At 48.7% G+C, this 12,260-nt stretch overlaps 1 protein-coding gene across 3 annotated transcripts in view; it reads left to right on the plus strand.

The window, feature by feature from the left end:
• The window catches only part of SLC12A8 (solute carrier family 12 member 8), a 47,350-nt gene that overhangs the window by 10,549 nt on the left and 24,541 nt on the right, over positions 1–12,260 (plus strand). The gene's annotated exons all lie outside the window — the stretch shown is intronic.

Raw genomic sequence — 12,260 nt, forward strand, 5'->3', positions numbered from 1 at the left:
ATGAAGATGGAGGATTGTGAATTTGAGCTGTGGAGATCTTGTCTGGAGACCCCTGAGGTCACTTAGACCCTGGCTGTGCTGTGCTGTCCACTCTGCTGGGCCTGCTGCCAGGGCAGTGCTGGGGATCCGAGGAGGAGCTGGGTGGGGGCAGGTGACTGCTGGGCTTTCAAGGACCCAGGAGTGGGAGTTCTCCTGCTAACTTTTCCCAGATCGAGTTCAGCCTGCAGTGACAGCTCCAGCTCGGGCAAGGGGGAGGTTCAGGGCTCCCACCTGCAGCCCTGCTCACACCAGGTCCTGTTCCCTTTCTTCTGTCTGTTTGCTGGGAAACACATTGCAGGGCAATAATGAAGTGTAATTAGGTGAGTAAACAGAAGGTGTCACCTTTTTCTTGGCTTCCTCTGTGTCCAGCGGCACCTTGGGGGGTTGCAAGTGATCTGCTAAAGTGAGTTTGAGGAAAGATCTTCAGTTTTCATTGATAGCTGTGATTCAGCTGGGTAGCAGGAGGTGTCATGTGTCATTCGTAGCACCGATGGCACAAATGTCATTCATGCTGCTGTTTTATTTTGTGCTGCTGCTGTGGTGTGCAGGGATGGTGGCGTGGGGACAGAAGCAGCAGCTCCCCTGTCAGAGCCTTATGGAAAGGCATTTACACTTTATATTTAGTATGTAGGAAATGCCTCAAATGAGAGCTGGTGAAAGTTTCAGCAATACTTGTAAATGAGAATGAAGCAAGGACAGTTGTGTTGCTGTGGTGTGTTTTGCAGAGAAACCAAGTGACCTGCCCCAAACAGCTGTGTTCCATAGGAAGTTGTTTTCTAGAGGAAGTGGGGCTGGGGAGGCGTGTGTTGTATTTTTGTTGTGCTCCTAGTAAACCTTTCTAATAGTAGAGAAAAATGAATACTCAGGGTGAGACCAGATAGTAGGAAAGTGAACATAGGACCAGGAGGCAAGAATTAAAGGAATACAAATGTCAGCAGGAAATATACCCAAGTGGAAGCCAACATAGCTGTCTTTGATCTCCTCCACTGCCAAGCACCGTCATTTTGTTCTGACTGAAAATAGAGAAAGGAAGGGAAATGAGGTTGCTGAGATTGCAGATGCTGCAGTTTAGCCATGGCTGACTAAAGAGAGGAGGGCTTCCAGTGCAGGGAAGGGATGGGGCTGATGGTGGCCGGACCCCAGAGCAGCGCTGCCTCGGGTGGTCCACCCTGGCAGGGACAGCTCTGCCTTTGGGTGCTTCCACGCTGTGGCTTCCCTGCAGCCCGGGCGGGGGATCCTCCCAAATCCTGCATTTCCCCAGAAGGCCTCTGAGTGGTGTGTCAGCATCAAGGGTGAGCGCCGGGCTCCGGGAGCCTCCTCAAGTGCTGTCGCTTTCTGCGCCGCACGGATGGACGGATGCATGGGTGGATGGATGGATGGATGCATGGGTGGATGGATGGATGGATGGATGGATGGATGGATGCATGGGTGGATGGATGCCTGTCTCTTGAGACTGCACCCACCAGCAAAGCACCCCTCCTGCAAGGAGCCTGCAGCTGGGACATGCAGGTGGTGCTGCAGCTCCAGCCTCCAGAGGCAGCTGCTGACAATGGCAGAGTGCAGTGCACCAAAGCCCACACCGAGGGAAGCTTTTGAGACCCCTTTGGGTGGGCGTTCTGCTGATCAGCCTCCACAGCCCTCAGGGGCACGCAGGTGTTTTCAGTTTGGTTCTGTGGCCGCAGCAGGAGCGGAGATGCGAAGGCAGCGTGCAGGGAGAGGTGGTTTCTGAGGCTGGAGCTGTGAGCTGCATTGTAGCTGACAGCTTGTGTGGGTCGTGTCCTTGTTTTATGGCAGGTTTATGGGGTTTCAGTTCACAGCCTTGGGTCTCAGTCTCTGACCCTGTAAAATAATGGGCCTTGTGCAGCCATCCTGCCTTTTCTGCCATGGCAGCCTTTTCCCTCACTTAACATTCCCAAGTGCTGCGCACACACGAAGGAACTCCACATCTGCCAAGCAGCAGTTACTTGAATTTAAATAATCTCCAGGAATGCCTGTCCATCTTGAAGGTCTTAACTGGCTGCCTTTGTGTGGTTGGGCTGGGTGGAGTCCCCTGCCCTTCTCCCCATTCCCGCAGCTCACACCCAGGCACACACCAAATCGGATATTGTCCAAGCACTCACTCCCTTCCTGTGGTTTGCCTTTATTTTTAGTCTGAGGACGGAGCATGTTTACACAAAAGGGGGCTTCTCAGCAGGGCTTCCTGCTGCTCTTTCTCCTTTTTTTTTTTCCCTCTCTCTTGCTGTGGCTCGTTCCTGCTCCAAGAGCCAGCTGGGCTCCTGCAGCCAGGAGCTGGGGCTGGAGGAGCTGAGTGCTCTGGGTCACTTGTTCAGGTGCTGCTGACCCCTCTGGGCCTGCCAGCCTGCTTGCTACCAGGCTACTCTGTCCCTCTGCCTGGCCCCCAGGGATTTTGCTCCTTTCCACGGGCTGCCTGCAGGGTGGGGTGGGACTGATTTTTTGGAGTTAATCCTAAATCCTCCCTTGGCTTCAGCTGGCACTTCCCCCGGGGCTTGGTCACAGTCCCAGGCTGGGATCTCTGCCAAGGGTGGGTAGTAAGGAGAGGGGCTCCCTGTTCTGTCTGAGAACCAGCCTGGTTGAGCTGCCTCTGGCCACCCAGCTTAAAGTTCAGTCCCTCCTCCAGAAGCAGAGACCCCTGTGCTCCTTCCTGCAGACAGGAGCGTCCCCATTTCCTCTCTCCCTAGCACAGGTTAGTGTTTTTAGCAAACCTAACACAGGTGAAATGAAATCAGTCAGTGCTCCACTTCTCAGCCCATCACCAAGACCAAGCACTAGCTACAGATTTTCACGGTAGCAATGCAGGGTTGTTTTGGCTTGTGTATGGCTGTGTTTTAATGATGGAGGTCCATACCTCAAAACCAACCTGAGTTATTTTCGGAGGAGCAGTGAAAGTAGAGGAGAGGATGCTCCTCTCCCTGACCAGTTTCTCAGAACAATCTGTGAAACTTTGTGGCCTTTTCACATCCTGAACATTAGAGTCACGGAAAAAAAGAAGATAAGCCGTCAGTTAATGCCCACTATTTTATTTTCCTAGCATATCTCTGCTAATTTTTGTGTAGGGTGACTCCCAAATACTCCCTTTCAATTAGGCGCCTGCTTTCCTGTTTTGGCAGTGGCTCCCAGGTGCCCTGTGAAAGCAGAGCGGCTGTGGGAGCTCATGGTGGGGCATCGCTGGGAGGAGGGCTGGTGTTAATTTGGTTCTGCTTTGATGGGGAGATGAAAGGAATCACAACATGAGTGAAAGAGGCCCAACAACAGCCTCTTAAATGCCTGGTGGGGGTGAAAAATAAATTCTCTTGTTAGTAATTCAGTAATTGTGTCCCCTTGGGCTGGGATTTCCCAGTCCTGCGGTAGATGGTACCACGTGGCTGGGGTGAGCGTGGAGCTTGGCTGTGTGGGGCTAAACCCCTCTCCTCAGGCTGGGAAATCTGAGTAGTTCATTTCTCAGGGATGCAGGGAGGTTTGAGAGGCATATTGCTGTCAGGGTGCTTCTGCTTGGGATTATTTTCCATGCAAACCACATCCTTCATGTCACCCGCTTGGGTTTCAGCTTCCCTAAGCTGCTCACACAGAGCCCAGGAAACTAATTTATCATTTTCATTTATTCCTCTGAGGACAAGTGCTTTGGAGGATTCATCCCCCTCCAATGTTCTATGGCCGAGCTGGGGAGCTGATGCCGTCCTGTGGGTAATGCTGGTGAGGATTTGTGGGAGATGAATTTTGCCTGGAGCTGCTCCAGCAGACAGGGAACCTGCAATTGTTGAAGTGATTTATGTATATAGACACTCTGGTGTTGTAAAGATGCCTCAAATGCTGCCTCTGGGGCTTTGATGGACTGAATTAATTAAAAATACTCCCACAGATGGAATATGAAATTGATCAAAGCATCCTAATCAGGGGCTTCTGCTTGGCTCTGGGTTGTTTTATTTTATTTTTGGGCACAAGGGGTGTGCCCCAATATCATAAGAGAGGGTGCAGGAAGGATGTGTGTGTCAGAAGATGATCTGCAGCAAATCCCAGAGGCTTTATCCAGGCTGATTGCTGACTTCCTGGCCTGAGACACATCTGGAAACTGGCATCAAATCCCAAGTAGAAATCATCGTGCGAGCGGCAGCGGAAAAAAAATAAAATCCCACTTTGCTACTGAACAAGGTACACACCGTGGTGAATAAAGGCAGGGGGCTGCTAATACACTCTTTATTTATTAAAAAACATGGGATTGCTTTTCCCAGGTTTTTCCAATTATAGTGCATTGAATGGCCCTGACATCACTCTTGAGTTGGGGCCAGCCTATTCAACAGTCTGGCTAAGACATTTATTAACTGGTTACCTGCCAATTGTCTGGGCTAGGAGCTGTGGGACAGATGTGTTTTGGAAAGTGATAACATTGTTAGAGGCCTTATTTAGATAGTGAGAGGAAAGCTACACCACTCTGTCCAGGTTCTCTGAAGCAGGTATTTAAAGCAGTTTATTTAGAAGAAAAAAAAAACCCCAAAGCAGTTAGCTTGAGATGTAGCCCTGCTGCCCTGTTTGTTGGTAGGTTTTCACGGTGTTTCCGTGCTGGAGGACACCCAGCAGTAGGACTGCGTTGAGGAGCAGCAGTCTCGATTGCCGGCAGATGTTCAGGTGTCAGCACAGCTGCTGCAGCCGGGGCTGGGGCTGGCACCCCTGTGTCCCTGCCCTGCAGGATTCCCGAGGCATCTCCCAGGAGGTGGGTAACGAGGGGAGGAGGGCTCAGGCTCTGCGGGTCCCTCCCTCCTGCACCGACTGGGCTGCGCTGGGGATGGATCCATGTGCCTCTAATCTGCTCCTAAAAATTCCCAGCGGTGGCTCCTTTGCCGCGTCCCTGGGGACCCTGCTCTGGTCACAGCGATGCCAGGCTAACTCCCTCTCCCTGCAGCCTAAACCCACTGTTTTGGGTCTCTTGAGGACTTGGCACAATCCAGAGTCCTTCCTTTTTGCATCAAACCACCTTGCTTGGAAGACCTCTGGTGCTCTTCAGTGTTCTCTGGGCTGCTCCATCTGAGCAGCCATGGGCGTGAGCAGCCCTCTGCCCCGTGCTGCTGGGGATGAGCAGAGTCCTGCCTCCCCCAGACCCCAAAATGTGCCACTGAACGGTGCTGTCATGTATGGCTGGCCCAGGTCCACTCCTGGAGCCAGGAGAGGGTTTGCTGAGCTTGTTACAGGTTTGAACTTGTTCAGTAGGAAATAGAGCTCCTAATGTACACAGGAGGTTCTGTACGCATTGATTTAACCTTTAATTGCTTCGCTGTTTCCCTGTGAAGCAATGCTAAGCTCATCTTCCTAGAACTTACAAATAAATCCTGTAATACCTTGGCTGCCTTTGTTCCCTGCTAGACTCTGCCTTCATGTGGGGTTTCCCCATCCATTCCTCCCATAAAACCTCCTGTCCAGGCTCTCCTTCAGCAGCAACTTGTTTAATGCTAGAAAACTAATAAAGCTGACTGGTTTGAGGAACATAAATATCATCCAACAATGTCTCCCTCTCTCCTCATTGCTGTGTTTGGATGAGACTGCTTTATTTAATTGTATTGTTTTTTTTTTTTTCTCTTTTTTTTTGTGCCACCATATAATAGTTTTCAAATGATGGAGATATTTTGCCTCTTCTTTTTTTCATTCCCCCAGTGTTAATTCCAGTCACAGTTCAGCTGTGCCCTGAATCAGCTTTCCTTATTTAGGGATTTAATTTATTAAGATAACTTCTAGATATTAGATTCTTCCTCCAGCCACTTCACTTCTAGTTTGCATTCCTCTCCTAGGCTAAAGATAAAACTTTCTGTGGGAAATAGGTCCTTATCTATTGTTCATCCTCTTTCCTGGCTTGTGTTAACAATTTTTGGCATTTTTTTGTCAGTAAGAAAGGGAGTTTATCTTGGTTGTACCTTCACTAGCCTGGATGGTGGCTCAGTGGTTCTTTCTGGTTTTCTTTTTTATTTGAAGGGGGAAATGCATCAATTGAAAAATCGATTTTTGTAGGCAAAATGTATTCCATGACATACACAGAAGTAAATCAATAGTTTCAAACAAGCAAACAAAAAATCCTTTTAGGTGACAACATCTTGTTCAACCTTTCCAAAATCAAATGCTGTTTGATTTGATTTGCGTTCTGAAGCCAGACTAAAGGCTGTAGCTGTGTGTGTGTTGCCTATAGAGGATAATGAAAACATTCCAAAAATAAAAACAAACTATCATTTTAGATGCAAAATCAAAAAGTCAACAAAAGGAATAGTTTTCTTTGGAAGTACCACTGTCATATGGATAATATATCCATAATTTATTATGGGAAGCTGGGAGCATGGGATGCTGTAGTCATGAGGATGGCAGAAAGCTCATGGCAGGATCTGGAGGATTAAGTTGTATCATCTTTCCTTTGAAAAATGGGGATTTGATCAGCATGGATTGGGCTTGTCCCAAACAATACACGGAGTAGCTCTGAGATGGAGGGGAGGTCACTCCACGAGTCCAAAGGATGTGTGTCATCACCACTGAACTGCCACTCATTTTCCTCCAATTGTTGTGCCTTGACTCAGCCCAAATTCTGATCTCTCAAGCCTAGGGCTTTTCACTGGAGAGGCTCTTCAGAGCCTCCCACAGCTGGGCACTCTGGGCATGACTTCCAAGAAATACCATTCTGTAATTGATAATGATACCCCACTGATTTTTCTGGAAGAAGGATGGAGCAAGGGACACTGTACTTCTTGTCCTCTTTGCAATGAATAAAATAATTTTCACCAGCTGGTTTGAATATCACTGAACAAGCCAGGCTGAAAATACCCCATCAAAGAAATTAAATAGTAATGGAAGGATTTATATATTACAACAAGTCTAGTGCTTAGCATTAAATAATGCAAAACATAAGAAGAATTTAAAAAGTTGAAACACCTGTGTTAAAACTTCTTACTTTTTTTCTCCTAACCAGAATTTCAGAGTTTCTAACTGCAGAAAATAATCATTTTCTGGCTTTTTGATTATTAAACCCCACCAACCTGTCGAGACAGAGTAGGTGCCAAAGAGCTCTACTAGCTACTTCCATGGGCACATTCCTAAGTTTTCCTTTATTTAAGCAGTGCTTTTGTGATGTTGAGCTGCCTGTGCAGGCTCCGAGTGTGCTCTTGTGTACGTTATGGTTTTCCACTTTCCTGAGAAGCTGAGGCAGAGATAAAGCAGGCACACGGGGAGCTGGGCAGAAATCAGCATTTCCTCCCACCCTGTCCAGTCCTGCAGAAGATGTGGTGTGGCTGGGGGGAGCTTGGGGGGAGCGTGGGCTACCTCCTGTTCTGAGAGAAGTGACGGCATCCTGCAAACGAAAATTGCTCCATTAGCTAAAGACAAACATTAGAGACAGGTTTAAGCAGCTCTCTTTGTTTATTCTGCCTCTTATGCTATTTTTAGCTGTTGGCTAGCACCCAGTAGTGCAGGTCCATTGCCTTTAGGGAGAGGAGGTGCTCGTGATCTGATGGCTCTCATGGCTGGGATGCTCCACAAGGAAATCGGGGTGCAGTTACCAAAAAGGATAAATATGTCAAGGGATGACGACGCTTTTTTCCCGGGTTTCCTCAAACAGATCGGCCCTGGCACTTCTGCTCCAGTCTCTCTTGCTCACCTAGTGTACCCAGCACAGAGCTCCCATGTGTCCCCAGGCCTCCTCTAACACAGCAGACCATTGCTGTGCCGAACGGGCTGATGCCAAACCTCTTTCCAAGAGGCTGACCGAACCCTGAGCAATTGGCAGAGGTGGCCCAGAGCACTTTCCCTCGACAGCGCTGTTGGTCTCCCCTCTGCCTGATTTATCTGCCCAGCTGAGTGGTGTTTGTGCCCTGGGCTGCTCCTGCCCACAGTGGCATCTAAGTACCCCGGGCCTGTCCCCGCCAGGGTTGGTGGGGATGCGCAGGTGGGGTACAGGGTGGTTTTTGGGAGAGGATTAATGGTGGGATCCCCTGGAGCCCACAGCAGCAGGAAGCTGCATTGTGTGTTGACTTTAAACAGGAGGTTTGGGAGATCGGCTCTGGAGCAGAAAACAGGGACTCAGGAGGAACAAACACTCGCTGCTTCAGAAGGGCGGCGATTTCCTTTCGGGTAAACACGTCATTAATCTCAGGGAGCACATTCTTTTCCATCAAAAGATAAGGGATTCCAGTTGCCTTTCTCAGGGCTTGGCCTTTTTAGATTGTTTTAACTGTGGCTTTCTCTCCTTCGATTACAGACTGTACATATTCTCTCTTTTTAGGTTTGCCAGCTTTATTGTGGGTGCAGAGAAAGTATTGGGCAAGGAAACTCCTTCCCTACTTTCTTTAAATTTGCTCTAATCCTTCCTCACCATCACCCTCTTGCCAAACTTTTTTCCCACTAAAACCTGTCTATTTTTTGCTACTTGCAGCTCTGACGAATTTGGAACGTAAGCCTGGTGTTTGTCCTGATTCATGAAACAATCTCCTTAGTGCTGATGATAAAATAGGAGCTTATTTGTTCTCAAGTGGAAAACTAGCAATGAGCTTCTCTCCCCACCCTGGGCTGCCTCTTGCTGCTCAGCTTTGGTTTGCGAGGTGTGGGCTGATGCCAGCTGTGGCAATTTTCAGCTGGCATCGTTCTTATACATGGGGTCACAGCAGTGGCAGAGGTGCTGCTTTTGCTTCTGCTCCCTGTGGCTTGGGGTCTGTGGTCACTCTGAGCCCTTTTGATCATTAATGTGTTTAACTGGCATTTAGGGATGAAATTACAGAGGGAATTGAGTCTCTTTGCATTCTTACCTCCTCTTCACAATATTTTCTGCTATGGGCTGCCAACAGCAACATGGGTTGGGGTGGGTTAGAGCAGGAGCTGAGGAGCTCCCACATCCTGCATCTCTCAGTGCCCTGGCAGCTCAGGCAGATGCTCTGCAGCCTTTCTGCACTGTCAGTGTGACCACATGCTGATGTGTTAATTTTTTGCCTAATGGCTTCATTTTTATCACTGCATAATCATTGACCTGCATGTGTTCAATACAAAAATTCCTCTCTATTTTTTCCCTTGCCCAGTTTAAGATTCTTAAAGCAGCAATACTGAGACTGTGGGAGCTGCCTGCAGGCAGGATGTGGTCCTGAGGACTGAGATAAAGCAAAGTCATGACATCATTTGTGACATATGGAGAGGGAGTGATCCTGTGTTTGCTCTTCTCCGTCTGGGCTGGGCTGCACGTGCTCCATCTCCAGCTATGGAGCTGTGCTGCTGCCCACAAGTCCAGTGTAGAGCTGATGTGCTCCTGGCTTGCAGGACATGTGCAGTGCTGCATGCTGACTCACATGGCACAGGCATTGCACTGGAGCTGCAGAAATGGACAACCTGGGTTTGGTGCATGTGGTCCCCTGGGTAGGCGAGTCCAGTGGTGGCTGACAGGACACAGGGGCATCAGACTCATCAGTTTGTCCCCCCTCTTCAAGCTCTGCTCCCCTGCAGCTCTTTTCATTCTGCTTCTTCCCAGTCTTCTAGCCAAAACCTGTCTATCCAAAGGTGAAGCAGGAGATGTCCTGGAGGATGTTAAAACATTTTTATATTCATGTACAAGTTCAGCAAAGGTCGTGTTTATTCTCTGCTCTTGTCAGCACATCTCTGCCACTAAACGCCCTCTGCTTCCATGACTCGTCAGTTCCCTTACCATTCTCTTGGAGAACTGGGACTTTCTGGTGAAAATCTGTTCATACATCCCACAGGTCGAGTGTCAGCCCACAGCAAGCTGAGCAGTGGACTGGCAGCATGAGAAAACCACCCCACTGTCCTCTCTCCACCTCCAGCATTACTGCCCTCTGCCTCTTTTCCTTCCCAACCTTTCCACATTTTTCTTATACATTTCTGCCTGCACCTGACCTTTAGCAGGGTGGCAGCAGTAGGACAGTGCTTGTGGTCAGCAGTGGTAGTGTTGGACTTGCCTGGAAAAAATATTGTGAGGACCTTGGGAGCTGGAGCTGGGAGTTGTGAAGGCATGGCTACAGAAACAGGCCAGCCTTGGAAGAGCTTGGGAATGTGATTGTTAATGTTGGTGTTAAAGCAGCCCACACGCAGGAAGCCAGGTGTGTGCATGGAGGGATGTGGAGGCTTGTGACTGCACTGCTTTGGTTGATTTATTTTTCATTCTGTTGGGAAAGGTGATTCAAGTGTTATTTGTGACCATGGTGCCCTCTTCATGCCCCTCTGATTATGCCAGTCCCTGGAGAGGTGCACCATTTTCAGTGCCCATTGCTGGGTGTGCTGTATGGCACTGCAGGGCTGTGGCTGTGGTCAGCTAGACCCACGTCATTTTCTGGCACATCCAACACTTCACTGAGGAAATCCAGAGCCACCCAGAATGTGGCTGTGTTGGTGCACAGCATCTTTCAAAGCTGTTGCATCACATGATCCTGTGCTGTTTGTTGCCTGAAGCTAAATTTCAGTGCTTGCATAGAGTAGGGGGGCGGTGGGGGGGGAAGAGAAAGATAAAGTCTTTGAGGTTTTGGCAACATTCATGGCTTTGCACCCATCTCTGCACATCCACAGTTCCTATGTGGATGGTTAATGCTGTGTATCTGCAATTGCACGCTGAGATGCTGATAAACCTATTGCTGGTGGTGCTTTGGCATCCAAATTTTACTTCATTTAAGCTAGGCATGCCTAACTTCCCTTTGACAAGTGAATATGCTGCTCTCATGTGAAAAGCTATGGGTTGTATGTGTGTTTGGGGGAGTTTGGTCACCACCATACTATGGGTGACTTATTCTGCAGACAGGAGAATAATTTGTATTTCAGGGGCTTTTGGGGGGAGAATGTCACTCCTTCCCTGCTGTGGAGCACACCAACCTAGGCAGGAATTAATTTGGCTTAGGATACTCAACAGTCACCTGATAGACCACAACCTCTGAGAGATTCCAGCCTGACAGGGCTTGACTTGCCCATGGGCGAGTCAACAGCTCAGAAGTTCTGGGCTTGTACCTTGCCCTCGGCTAAGAGTTTGGAGGAGGAAAATGTAAGCATGTGGTTGGTGAGGAGTGGAACTTTTATCTTGCTGCAGAGGTGTGTGTTCAGATGAGGATGGCACGGTGGGACCAGGCTGTGAGGACCATTCTTGTTTCCTCCACAGTAGTGTGCTCGGATATCTCCAGCACCCACACCAGGACCTCGTTCTGGGTGTGTGCTTGGACTGGCATCCAACAGCTGGAATTCAGAACTTATGCCAGAAGGGCTTAGTGGTGGAAGGAGAAATGGGAAAAAGATAGAGAGCAGAGATAATTATGCCAAGGATATATAATTATTCTTTGGCACTCCATGTCTTACACATCACACAGGATCCTGAAAATGCTGAGGTCAGACCTGGGAAATGTGCTGCGAGACAAATACTTCCAGCTGTTCCCCTGAAAGCAAATCTCAGCAAGTACCTTCCAGGAGGGAATGTGTGGACTCACTTATTTTGGAAAAGAAAAAATCTCACCATTTCAAGCCTTCAGCGTTCACCTTTGTAATTAAAATCTCTAATCACAAGCAGAGTGCAATATGGGAATGTCTTCAGGGAGCTGTTTCTTAAGGTGGTTTTCCATTTTTGCACTATTTAGCCCTTGCCTTGATGCCAGGCTTTACTTAACCTTAAGCTTGTGAACAGGCTTATTGAATTTGGCCAAGACTTAACTAATCTGTAATGAGCTCCAGGTTGCCTGGAACTTGGCAGTGCTGCCGTGCTCTGTGCTGTTGCATAATGGCCTGACCCTGTGTAACCACAGCTCTGCCTTGAGCCCCTTCTCCAAGCTCTTTGAGCTCCCATTCTGTAACCCTGAGCTTCATGGAGGGGCTGTCCTCATAATGGGAGTCCTGAGGGCCAAACACCTCATGCTTTCATGCTCTTCCACAGGGTGGGAAGTGGGAGAAAGTACAAGAAAAGCCCAAGGGAAGAGAGAGGATGCAGCAGTGACAACCAAATGAAAGCTGGTGCCTCCTCCCAGGCATCTGTGATGGATAGAAAGACATCAGAGCTGTGACCATCTTTCTCCTCCTCCTCTGACTCTATCAGGCTGGTGTACAGCCTCCTGTCCCTCTGCACATGTGAACAGAGGATGCTCATCCTGAAAACTCTTCCATTTCAAACTTGTTAGGTGGTTTTTACTGTTTATTGCATCATTTTAATAAGAGCAACTGGAAGGACTTGATTTGTGAAGAATCACAGGAATAATTCAGATGTTGCTCTGAGT

The sequence above is a fragment of the Lonchura striata genome, chromosome 7 (genome assembly GCF_050655825.1).
Source record: "Lonchura striata isolate lonStrDom1 chromosome 7, ASM5065582v1, whole genome shotgun sequence".
In the NCBI taxonomy this organism is placed as follows: domain Eukaryota; kingdom Metazoa; phylum Chordata; class Aves; order Passeriformes; family Estrildidae; genus Lonchura; species Lonchura striata.